Here is a 14,326-nt window from a genome sequence, read left to right as displayed (position 1 = left end):
ATAAACAAGTATCCTTTTCAAGGTCATTCTTGTGCCGTGTGTGTGTGTGTGTGTGTGTGTGTGTGTGTGTGTGTGTGTGTGTGTGTGTGTGTGTGTTTTACATGACACATAAAAAAGCTATGTATCAGTTGATGAAAATGTTCACAGGTATCTAACCCTGTTATTTCTCTTAGGAGCAGTGATTCAGTATTAACTAGTTTCAGCGTTAGCAAGATTTCACAAAACAATCCACAATTAATGAGGACTAGTGTCTGATAAATGTATGGCTCATCATTGACAGTAGTTACTTTAAACCACCCAACTTCATGCAGGATTTGAGGTGAAGCAGGAAGCAGCTGACACTACTACTGTACCATACAAAAGGCATATGTACAGCTGCTTCTATTGGAAGGTCTGAGATAAACTAAATGATTACGTTTTTCTGTGGTTACTAGCTAAAGTAATGTGTCTTGTTTACAGGATGCTACCTTTGATTATACTTCTCTCAGACAAATGGATCACCAGTGAATGAGTGACATTACTTGGAAATTTTCTTACTCTTTTGATGTAAAAACCATGGTCCCTATTTGCAGTGAGTAAATGACTGAAGGGGACCTGGATAGTTGTGCTTAATAAGTGCATCCTCCCTGTAAGACCAGTTCTCATGGAAACAAAATCAGAAGTTTGGTTCAAGTTGGGAGCAAAGTGGGTAGAGCTGGCCAGCTCTGACCAGCCGTGATGGTCTGACGCATTCTGCTTTGCTGGAGACCAGTGCTACACTGATGAGCTCTGGCCTCCCTTTTTCTAGGCTACATATTGACTCTCTTATGTGAATATAACAATTAGACGATCTAACTAGTTAAATTGAAGGGTTTTTTAGTTACTTTGATACATCTTGGATGTTGCTGTGACTTCTCAGCCACCTGGTTGCAACTACAATGTGTAAACATGGCAGAATATAGAAGGTAACTATTTCACATTGTACATGTTACCTTATTTACGTTTTTATCTGTCCACAATTGCAAGTTGGTGGGGGTCGGGGGGGATTGTCTTATCTGCAAAGGCAGAAAAACATGCAATTTATTTACTGATGTTGTTACTGACATATTCTCCAGAAAACGTGATACAGGTTATTCATTAGCCTAAACTAACATTCTCTCTGTAGAGAAAAAGCGCTTTACATTGGAAATCAAGAATCTCTTTCAGATCCACAAAATAAGTAGTAACAGTCGATAAGGTAAACACAAGCAGATAGATTTGTGATTGTTGATGGGGTTCTGTTTCTGTGTACCCCCAGCCCCAAGTAAAATGTGGTACTTGGAATATTTTATTTTGATTTTCAAATTGCTGAGTAAACATGCCAGACTGAAATCCAAAAAGTTAATATTTCCCAAACTATTGAAGACATTTTGACCATTTTCTTGTAATAGCATAAAAAGTGATAGTGATGTAAAAAAATGACTCATGCTAAATTGTATGCTAAACACATCCTTTCAGTTTTTAAACTTGTTAAATCTCATTTTTTTGTAAGTAATCATTTGCAACTGTTCGTGATTATTTACGGTACCAATTATGATACAGTGATAATTTGGTGGCACCATAATTATGGGCAGCAACAAAAATCGTGAAATAAGTGTCTGAGGAATGGAGATGGTGTGCACTAAGAGCGGTTGTGGGCACCTCTGTAGAGCAGGGATTCTTAAGATGGGTGGGTCATTGTTTGAAAATCAGAATTTCTTTATACATGCACTATATGTAATTATTATTACCATCCTATAAGTTTTATTCAATCATATTCTACAGATGAGGAAACTAAAGCTTCAAGAAGTTTTGTGACTTGCCCAAAGTCACATAGTAAGTTGTAGTGAAGCTAGGATTAGAATCCAGACCTACAGTTCATGCTCTCAGGTTCTGTGTAAACTGCCTATGAACTACGAAAAAGTAAAGTTCCATAAAATCTCAGATGCTCGGGCTACCTTCAGCCTGGGAGATGGGATGATACAGGTATATCAAAGCGCATGAGAGTAAGCCAAAACATAAAGGTGCTTTTGTGTTTTCACATTTTAGGGCAGTCAAAAAACAGGGAAAGAGAAAGTCATTATTTAGAAAGTTAAAAAAGAGGTCTTTGACCAAGCTGAGCCTAAAATTCTAAATCAGAATATTTTCCTTTCTTCTGAGCATGTTGGACTGCCTGGGAATATCAGACATTTCCTGTATCAACCCTGTGATCATTTTTCTGAGCTTGTTCATATTCTCATTCTAGGTTCCCTTGGAATTGTAAATGGACTTAACCAAAACCTTTTAATTATCCTGAGTTTATAAAACCTGTGGAATAAACTTCTGACCCTGTATTGTACTTCTGTGCCAATTAGGAAGATGTCAACCTTTTCTCAACAGTTATTAGCAAATAGATAAAATGCTGGCTGCTGCTAAAGAAGAAATTTCCAACAAATTAGGTATGTTTATTTAAGTAACATACTGCAAGTAAGTGGCAAAGCCAAATGTAGAACTCCAGGCTTTCTGACTCGAGTCTGTGCTATTAACTTTCATTTTGTTTTGGTTTAGTTTTTATTTCTCTTGCTAATCCTTTAAGGTGAAAAACCTTCGACAGGAATTCTTTGTATTTTCTTTACCAGTTATATTAATGGATAACAACTTGTAAAGAGATTTTTTTATAATAACAACTAACTAGACCTCCATAACAGAAGTGCCTCTGCACATTATACCAAGGGACACACCAGCCCACCTGTGCAAAAATAACAGGTCCGTAGTAAGGGCTGTGGATCCATGGAGTTTGGTGAACCTGCCCTACCCACCACCACTTGCCATGATGGGGGGGAAAAAAAGCCTGAAGAGTGCAAAACTGGGCAGATATTCACAGGTGAGAGAGAATTGGTGAAAAGTCCAGCCTGCCTCAAGAGATTCCAGCACGCCATCAGAACAGCATAGACACAGATGAATTTGGATGCAGAGAAGAAGGAAGAACTCACAGGCAGCTGCCTTCCCCAAGAGTGCACTGCAAGGGGCTGGGCTTTTTGTGGCAGCAGTGGCAATCTGTAAGGTTGCCAGACTCACCTCCACCCCACTCTACTGCCAATTCCTTGTGCACACTCCTGAATGCATCCCAAGAACTAGCTCCAGTAGACACAGGATGCCCAGATAACAGGTCAAGCTCGGTGAGCAAGGGAGAAAGCCACAAACTTGAGCTTTAGAACCACAGTCTGAAATACAAAAGAAAGGACTCCAATAGCCAGCCTGTTGAACTGTAAGAGCCAAAGAGGACATAAAACCTTAGTTAAGGTGACTGCTGCTTCATATGTGAAGGCAGGAGTTCGTACCTACAAACGTGAATAATCAAAGAAGTACGGTATCACAAAAAGAAAAATAATTCTCCACCCATTGAACACAAGGTAGAGTGCAATCTAACTGGTAAAGAATTCAAAATAGATTTGATGAAGAAATTCACTGAGCTACAAGAATACTCAAAGATAATTCAATGAACTAGGGAATCAAATGAACAGAAGGTTTCTTTAAAAACTAATTTTAATTTTATATTGGGGTATAGTTGATCTACAATGTTGTGTTAGTTTCAGATGTACAGCAAAGTAGTTCAGTTATGGAAGGAATTCTTTAAAGAAGAGATTTAAATTATGAAAAAACCAAATTCTGGAGCTGAAGAATTAAATAAATAGATGAATGCAATAGAGAGCATCAGTAACAGGACAGACCAGATGGAAAAGAGAAAAGGTGACTTGGAGAATAAGAATAATATAAAGAAAAGCTGAGAACTTCCCAGAACCTGGACATACATACCATAAAGCTAATAGAACAGCCTTTTACTTCAATGCAAAAAGAACTCCAACACACATAATGAAACTGTTAAAAATCAATGATTTTTTTTTTTTTTTTTTTTTTTTTTTGCGGTACGCAGGCCTCTCACTGTTGTGGCCTCTCCCATTGCGGAGCATAGGCTCCGGATGCGCAGGCTCAGGGGCCATGGCTCATGGGCCCAGCCGCCCCGTGGCATGTGGGATCTTCCCGGACCGGGGCACGAACTCACGTCCCCTGCATCGGCAGGCGGACTCTCAACCACTGCACCACCAGGGAAGCCTGATAAAGAATCTTAAAGGCAGACAAGGAGGAGAAAAAGTAACCTACAAAGGAACCCCCATTAGGCTAGCAGTGGATTTCTCAGCAAAAACTCTACAGACCAGGAGCGAGTGAAATGACATATTCAAAGTGTTGAAAGATAAAAAGTACCAGCCAGGAATACATCAGGCAAAGTTATCCTTCAGATATGAAGGAAAAATACTCTCTCAGACAAACAAAAGCTGAGGGAATTCACCACCACTAGACCTGCCTTGCAAGAAATGCTCAAAGGAGTTTTTTAAGTTGAAATTAACATACTAATTAGAGACATGAAAACATATGAAAGTATACAATACTCTGGGAAAGGTGAAAAATAGAAAACTAAATATTAGAATGGTGTGTCAACCATTTAACTATAGTATAAAGGTTAAAGGAAAAGAGTATTAAAAAATAGCTACTATCATTTGTTAATGAATACACAGCATAAAAGAGGTAAATTATAACATCAAAAATATAAAAGGGGAGGAACAAATGGGTAGAGCTTTATATATAAAGGCTTGTATATGAAGACATGTCATATATGAAGACATATGAAGATAAGTTGCTATCAGCATAAAAAGGACTGTTTTATCTATGAGATGTTTTAAGTAAGCCTTATGGTAAACACAAAGCAAAAAATCTCGAGTAGATTCAGGAAACAAAAGCAGGGGAGAGGAGGCAGAGCATACCACCATGGAAAACCGACAAAGGTAGGCAGAAAGGGAGGGAAAAATAAACAATGGAGATACAAAACACCCAGAAGTCTAACAATAATATGGCAGTAGTAGATCCTTACATATCAATAATCACTCTAAATGTAAATGCATTGAATTCACTAATCAAAAGACCAAATGGCTGGATGGATTTAAAAAAAAAAAGACCCAAATTTATGTACTGTCTGAAGGAGACTCATCTCAGCCCTAAAGACACATAGGCTCAAAGTTGAAGGGATGGAAAAAGATATTCCATGTAAGTGGAGACTAAAAGAAAGCAAGGGCAATCATACTTATGTTAGACAAAATAGACTTTAAGCCAAAACTAGTAATGAGACAAAAATGGTCATTGTATGATGATAAAGCGGTCAATACATCAAGAAGATATAATAATCATAAAACTATATGCACCCAACATTGGAGCACCTTATATATATTAAGCAAATACTAACAGATCGGAAGGGAGAAATAGACAACAATACAATAATAGCAGGGGACTTCAATACCCCACCATCAGCAATTGATAGATCATCCCCACAAATATTAAGAAAACACTGGAACCATACTTTCAACCAAATCGATTAACAGACATATAGAACATTTCATCCAACAGCAGCAGAATACATTTTGTTATAAGTGCACACGGAACATTCTCCAAGATAGATCATATATTAGGCCACAAAACAAGTCTTTATAAACTTGAGAAGATCTAAATCATCTATCTTTTGTGATCACAACAGTAAACTAAAAACGAGGTATGCTAACACATATATATGGACTCTAAGGAAAAAAAAAATGTCATGAAGAGATTAGTGGAAGGACGGGAATAAAACACAGACTTACTAGAGCATGGACTTGAGGATATGGGGAGGGGAAAGGGTAAGCTGTGACGAAGCGAGAGAGTGGCAGGGACATATATACACTATCAAATGTAAATTAGATAGCTAGTGGGAAGCTGCCCCATAGCACAGGGAGATCATCTCTGTGCTTTGTGACCACCTAGAGGGGTGGGATGGGGGGGTGGGAGAGAGGGTGATGCAAGAGGGAAGAGATATGGGAACATATGTATATGTATAACTGATTCACTTTGTTGTAAAGGAAAAACTAACACACTATTGTAAAACAGTTATACTCCAATAAAGATGTTTTAAAAAATAAAAATAAAAACGAGGCAAGCTGGAAAATCAACATGTGGAAAGTAAACAACATTTCTGAATAACCAATGAGTCAGAAGAAATCAAAAGGGAAATTAAAAATTATCTTAAATAAAATGAAAACAGCATATCAAATCCTGTGCTGCAAATAGTTCTGAAAGGAAGGTTTAAAGCAATAAATGCATATATTAATAAATTAGAAAGATCTCCAATAAACAACCTAACTTGACAACTTAAGGAACAACTTCAGAAGAACAAATTAAGCCTAAAATAAGCAAAAGGAAGGAAATAATAATATCAGAGTGGTAATAAGTGAAATAGAGACCAGATAAAAATAGAAAGGATCAACACAACTAAGTGCTGGTTTTTCAGAAAGATAAACAAAATCAACAAATCTTCAGCTAGAATAAGAACATGAGAGCAGACTCAAATAAAATTAGAAATGAAAGAGGAGACATTACTTACAACTGATTGCTACAGAAATACACGATCATAAGAGACTACTATGAAAAATTATATGCCAACAAGTTAGATAACCTAGAAGAAATAGATAAATTTCTATAAACACACAACCTACCAAGACTGAATCAGGAAGAAATAGAAAATCTGAACAGACCAATAATGAGTGAAGAGATTGAATCAATAATCAAAACCTCCCAACACAGAAAACCCCAGAACTAGACAGCTTCACTCGCAAATTCTACCAAACATTTAAAGAAGAATTAATGCCAATCTTTTTCAAACTCTTCCAAAACACTGAAGAGGAGGGAATACTTCCAAACGCATTCTACAAGGCCAACATTACCCTGAGCCCAAAGCCAGGTAAGGACACTACAAGAAAACTTTAGGTCAATATCCCTGATAAATATAGATGCAAAAATTCTCAACAAAATATTTAGCAAACTGAATTCAAGAACATATTAAAAGGATTACACAAGATGAGCAAGTAGGATTTATCACTGAGAGGCAAGAATGGTTCAACATACGTAAAACAATAAGTAATACATCATATTAAAATAATGAAAGATAAAAATCACATGTTCATCCCAATAGATACAAAAAAAACACTTGACAAAATACAACATCCTTTCAAGACAAAAACCCTATGACCCAGCAATTCCACTTCTGAGTATATACCCAAAGGAAATGCAAACAGGATATTGAAAAGATATATGCACTCCTATGCTTATTACAGCCTTATTCACAATAGTCAAGATATGGAAACAACCTAAATGTCTATCAACAGATGAATGGATAAAGAAAATGTGACATATATACAATGGAATATTATTCAGCCTATTTTGAAAAAGGAAACCCTGCAATTTGTAACCACATATATGGGCCTTGAGGACATTATGCTAAGTGAGGTAAGTCAGACAGAGAAAGACAAATACTATATGATCTCACTTATATGTGGAATCTACAAAAGCCAAACTCATAGGGTTCCAGTTCAAGATGGCAATGTAGGAAGATCCTGAATTCACCTTATCCCATGGATATACCAAATCTACAGCTACAAATGAGACAACTTCCTCTGGGAAATTACCCCAAACTAGGCTGAGCAACTTCTACACATCAGGCAAATGAGGAAAAAACCCATACTGAAGCACATAGGAGAGGTTGAGACACAATGTTACCATAAACCCCACCCCTGGCACAGAGAACCCTGAATTGGGAGGAAACCCAAAATCTGGAGCTGCTTCTTGAAGAGTGCAGGGTTTAAAACCTGTATCAGACACCTCAACTTTTAAGACCTGCACTTTATAGACGAGCCCCCCAAACATCTAGCTTTGAAAAAACAATGAGGTTCATGTCCATAATAAATACAAGGATACAGTGAACTGAGAAATGACTCCTAAAGGGCTTGGGTGCTCAGACTCACCCACTGCAGGGACCAGCACAGAGGGAGCCAATTGAGAGGTACTGAGACGTCCTGTGATAAAGGTTTATTTGGTTACCTTAAAGCACTGACTTAAGGGGCAGGCATATGATTTAACACACATCTAGGGACCTGCTGGGGTACCCTCTGGAGATGGACGCTCGTGGGTGCTATCTTTGCTCTCTCCCTCTGCCTCATGTCAGGTTGCTGGTATCTCTGGGAAAGGAGCTTGTACCCTCCTCTAACACTGATTTTTGTGGCTGCCAGGGATACCTTTGAGATTGACTGGCTTTGGTGACCAATCAGGCTTACACTGGCAGGTCCCATAAGCGTGTAACCAATGGAGAAAGTGTTCTTAACTGGCTAACACCCCCAGAGCACAAGAAGCAACAGACTGAGGCACCCAGTCCTAGTGTGAAAGAAGCCTATTATCTTCATAGCTGTGGCCTAAAGGGCAGGCTTCTAATTAAACACACATGTGAGGGTCCACTGTACTCCTCTCCAGAGACCCCAAGTGTGGGCACTATCTTCATGCTCTCCCTCTGCTATGTTCCAGAGTGCCCATATCTCCTGGAGAGGAGCCTCTACACATATTTGGTGCTCTGGTTTTTGTGGCTGTTGCCTAGGGGATGCCACTTGATTGCCTAGCTCTGATGGCCAGCAGGGCTTGTGTTCCTGAGTCCCATGGGACAGAAACAAATGGAGACACAGATATTGGCTGGCTACCATACCCAGGGCACTGTGCAGACAAGTGGACTGAAACACGCCCCCCCCCCCCCCCACACACACACACACACACACTTTCTGTGAGATAGACCGGTTTGCTTATTCTGGAGCTTCAACCGGATGGGCAGGCTTCTGGTTTGACACATCTAGGAGCCTGCTCAGCTCCAGGGATGGAGGCCAGTGGATACCATTTTCCATTCTCTTTACCTTGCTCCAGGTCACCAGTATCTCCTGAAAGGAACTATGGGGTTGGTCAAAAAGATCGTTTGGGTTTTTCCATCAGATGTTACAGAAAAACCCGAATGAACTTTTTGGCCAACCCAATACTATGCTCATCTGTTGCCTCAATTTTTGTGACTCCCACCCAGGGAACATCTCAAAATCACCTGGATCTGGTGGCCAGCAGGACTTATGCTTGCAGTTCCACAGGTCTGTATATATCTGCATACTTTAAAAGCTGCTGCCTGGGAGTCTAGCTTTCAATCAGCCTGAATCTAGGTACTGAATGAGATCTTTCCCTTTGGAGTACTGACAGGTCTTGACATACCCTCAACTACTGGGAGCCATGAAAAATAAAATAGGCTCCTTGGACAATCACAAAAGTTTGAGAGACAAATAAAAGATAGGGCAAGGTTGAATGATAAGGCTCATCTCCTACACAAGACTGCTTCCTCAAGACAAGAAGAGGTGGCTGTTTTATCTAATACATAGAAACTAACACAGAGTGTCAAGGAAAATGAAGAAACAGGAATATGTTTCAAAAAACCTCAGAAAAATCCATTAATGAAATAAGAATAAGTGATTTATCCTATAAAGAGTTCAAAATAATGGTCATAAAAGTGCTCACCAAATTCTGGAGAAGGATGGATGAACACAGTGAGAATGTCAACAGAGATAGAAAATATAGCTCTTGGCCCTAGCGCCATCTTTTGAGAAACCTCCACTCCATTAGAGCAAAGTGGAGGAAGAAGCAAATGCGCAGGCTGAAGGGCAAAAGAAGAAAGATGAGACAGAGGGCCAAGTAAACTTGTACACCCATGGAAGCCACAGGAGCAGAAACAAGGGCAACCAGATGCCAGGGATGCTGGTACAAATTGTTGGACTGCAATTTGGTGGCCATTCTGGTCACCTCTCCCACCTTTGAGAGACCCACCTTGCTCATATCAAAATGGTCCCTTTTGTTCCTTTGCCCTGGACCTGTGACATTCTGGATTATTTCTGTTCTCAGTTGTGGCTGAATATAACACATGTACAATAAATCAAATCTTTTGCTGTCTTAGCTGAAGAAAAAATCATTAAAATAAAATATAAGATAGTAGCAAATAGAAATCATGGGGCTGAAGAATATAATAACTGGACTGAAAAATACACTAGAGGTAGAGGGGTTCAACAGCAGACTAGACGAAGAAGAAAGAATCAATAAACACAAAGACAGGAAAGTGGAACTTACCCAAGCAAAGCAGAAAAGAAAAAAAGTTAAGATAGCTTAAGGGACTTATGGGACAATATCAGACCAGTATTTACATTATAGGGGTCCCAGAAGAAGGGGAGAGAAAAGGGGGAAGAAAACTTATTTGAAGAAATAATAGCTTAAAACTTCCCATGCTTGGAAAAGGAAACAGAAATCTAGATCTAGGAAGCCCAGAGAGTTCCAAAAAAGATGAACCCAAGAGAGTAACAGCAAGATGCAGTATAATTAAAGTATCAAAGTCAAACAAAGATAGAGTCTTAAAAGTGGCAAGAGAAAAACAACTTGTTATATTCAAGGGAACCCCCGTAAGACCATCAGTAGATTTTAATAGAAACTGCAGGCCAGAAGAAAGTGGCACAATATATTCAGGTGTGAAAGAAAAAAAACTGCCAACCAGTAATACTCTACTCGGCTCCACAAAAGCAAAAGCTAAAGGAATTTATCATTACTAGACTGGCCTTATGAGTAATGTTAAAGGGATTTCATTAAGATGAAAAAAAATGGTGCTAATGAGCAATGGGAAAATATACGAAAGTATAAATTTCACTGGTATAGGTAAATATACAGTAATATTCAGAAAATCTAATGTTGTAAAGGTGGTAGACTAGTTACTAATAAAGCTACTATGAAGGTTAAAATACAAAAGTAGTGAAAATTACTATAACTACAATACTTTTTAAAGGGAAACACAAGATAAAAAATGTAAAATGTGACATCAAAACATAAAACAATGGAGGGGAGGGGCATAGAAGAATGTAGACCTCCAGAATGTGTTCAAACTTAAGTTGTTATCAGCTTAAAATAGACTGTTGTAAGTTGTTATTTATAAGCATCACAGTAGCCACAAAGCAAAAACTTATAGTAAATACACAAAAGAGAAAATAGAATCTAAGCATACCACCACAGAAAAATCATCAAATCACAAAAGAAAGCAAGAGAAGAGAGGAACAGAAACACTACAAAACAGCCATACAACAATTAACAAAATGGAAATAAGTACATACCTATCAATAATTAAATGTAAATGGATTGAATTCTCCAATCATAAAACAGAGTGGCTGAATGGACAAAAAGACAAAACAAAACAAACAAAAAACCCAAGACTCAATATATGCTGCCTACAAGAGACTCATTTCAGAAGTAAGAACACACACAGACTGAAAGTGATGGGATGGAAAAAGATTTCATGCAATGGGAACCAAAAGAACTGCAGTAGTTATATCGGACAAAATAAAGTTTAAGACAAAGACTGTAATAAAAGACAAAAAAGGAATTACATAATGATAAAGGGATCAATCCAACAAGGATATAACATTTGTAAATATTTATGCACCCAACATAGGAGCATATATTTTATATTTATTGACAGACATGAAGGGAAAAATAGATAGCAATGTAATAATAATAATAGTAGGAGATTTTAACAACTTGCTTTCATCAATGGATAGATAATCCAGACAGAAAGGAAAAAAAAAAAACCACATTGCCTTAAACAACATATTAAAGAAGATGGACTTAACAGATATAACTGTTACAGAATTCATTCTATCCACAAGCAACAGAATACACATTCTTCTCAAGTGCACATGCAACATTATCTGGGTTAGATATATGTTAGGCTAGAAAACAAGTCTTAATAAATTTAAGAAGACTGAAATCATACCAAGCATCTTTTCCGGCCACAGTGGCATGAAACTAGAAATCAATTACAAGAAAAAACTGGAAAATTCACTAATATGTGAAGATTAAACAACATGCTACTGAACAACTAATAGGTCAAAGAAGCAATCAAAAGATCAAAAAATAGCTTGAGATGAATGAAAATGAAAATACAACAAACTAAAACTTATGGGATGCAGCAAAAGCATTTCTAAGAGGGAAGTTCACAGCAATAGATTCTTACACATCAAGAAACAAGAAAGATCTCAAATAAACAACCTAACTTTATATCTCAAGGAACTAGAAAAAAAATAAAATAGAGATGATAAAGGAAATAGAAAAGATTAATGAAACTAAGAGCTGGTTTTTTTTAAAGAAAAAATTGACAATGTTTAGCTAGACTCACTAAGTTAAAAAGAGTGAAGACTCAAAATCAGAAGTGAAAGAGAACATGTTACAGCTGATACCACAGAAATACAAAGGATCATGAAACTGCTACGAACAATTATATATGTCAACAACTTAGATAACCTAGAATAAATTGATAGATTCCTAGACACATACAACTTAGCAAGACTAAATGAAGAAGTAGGAAATCTAAGCAGACTGCTTACTAGTAAGGAGATTGAATCACTAATCAAAAACCTCTCAAAAAACAAAAGTCCAGGACCACATGAGTTAACTTATGAATTATACCAAACATTTAAAGAAAAATTAACAGCAATCCTTCTCAGGCTCTTCCAAAATGAGAAGAAGAAACACTTCGAAACTCATTTACAAAGCCAGCATTACCCTGATACCAAAACAAGGACACAAGAAAATAAAATAATTACAGGCCAATGTCCCTGATGAACAAAGATGCAATAATCTTCAACAAAATATCAGTAAACCAACTTCAACAATACATTTCAAGGATCATACACCATGATGGAATGGGTTTTATTCCAGGTATGCAAGGGTGGCTCAACATAATATAATCAATGTAATACATCACATTTACAATATGAAGGATAAAAATTATATACTCATTTCAATATAAGTGGAAAAACATTTGACAAAATTCAACATCTATTTATGATAAAAACTCTCAACAAAGTGGGTATAGAGGAAACATACCTCAACATAATGAAGGCCATAAATGACAAGCCCACAACTAACATCATATTCAATAGAGAAAACCTAAAAGCTTTTCTTCTAAGGTCAGGAACAATATAAGGATGCCCACTATCCCCACTTTTGTTCAGCATAGTATTGGAAGTTTAGCTGCAGCAATTAGGCAAGAAAAAGAAATTAAAGACATCCAAATTGGAAAGGAAGAAGTTAAAGTGTCACTATTTGCAGTTGACATGATATTATACATAGAAAAACTTAAAGACACCACAGAATACCTGTTGGAACTAATACAGGATTCTATACGCTAATAATGAACTATAAGAGAAATTAAGAAAATAGTCCCATTTACGATTGCATCAAAAATAATAAAATAACTAGGAATAAATTTAACTAAAGAGGTGAAAGACCTGTATACTGAAAACTATAGGACACTGAGGAAAGAAATTGAAGACACAAATAAATGGAAAGATATTCCACGCTCATTGATTAAGATGTCTATACTACCCAAAGCAACCTACAGATTCAATGCAATCCCTATAAAAATTTTAATGGCATTTTTCACAGATATAGAAAAAAACAATTCAAAATGTTGTATGGAACTAAAAAACACCCCCCCCCACACACACACCCCAAATAGCCAAAGCAATATTGAGAAAGAAGAACAAAGCTAGAAGCATCATGTGCTCTGATTTCAAACTATATCACAAAGGTCTATAATCAAAACAGTATGTGTCTCTCTTTATGCCAAAACGAGATCAACAGAACAGAACTGAGAGCCCAGAAATAAAATCATGCATATATGACCAATTAATTTAGGACAATGGAGTCAAGAATATACAGTGGGGGAAAGGACAGTCTCTTCAATAAATAGTGTTGAGAAAACTGGACAGCTCCATGCAAAAGAATAAAACTGGACCACTATCTTACAGCATACCCCCCAAATTAACACAGAATGAGTTAAAGACTTAAATGTAAGACTGAAATCATAAAACTCCTAAAGGAAAACAGGTGGTAAGCTCCTTGACTTTAGTCTTCCTTCTGTACATCAAAGGAAACAATTAACAAAATGAAAAGGCAACCTCTAAAATGAGAGATCATATTTGCAAATCATATATCTGATAAGGGGTTAACACTCAAAATATATAAAGAACTCATACAACTCAATAGTAAAAACAAACAATTCTATTAATTATTGGGCAGAGGATCTTAAAGACCCAAAGCAGACATATAGATGGCCAACAGGTACATGAAAAGGTGCTCATCACCAATTATGAGGGAAATGCTAGTCAAAACCACAATGAGATATCACCTCACTCCTGTTAGAATGGCTACTATCAAAAAAACAAGAAATGACGAGTGTTGGCAAGGATGTAGAGAAAAGGGAAAACTTGTGCACTGTTAATGGCTGCACCAATTTACATTCCCACCACAGAAAACAGTATGGAAGTTCCTTGAAAGATTAAAAATACAACTACCATATGATCCAGCAATTCCACTTTTGGTT

The sequence above is a fragment of the Kogia breviceps genome, chromosome 17 (genome assembly GCF_026419965.1).
Source record: "Kogia breviceps isolate mKogBre1 chromosome 17, mKogBre1 haplotype 1, whole genome shotgun sequence".
Lineage (NCBI taxonomy): Eukaryota > Metazoa > Chordata > Mammalia > Artiodactyla > Physeteridae > Kogia > Kogia breviceps.
This window is presented reverse-complemented; position numbering follows the sequence as displayed.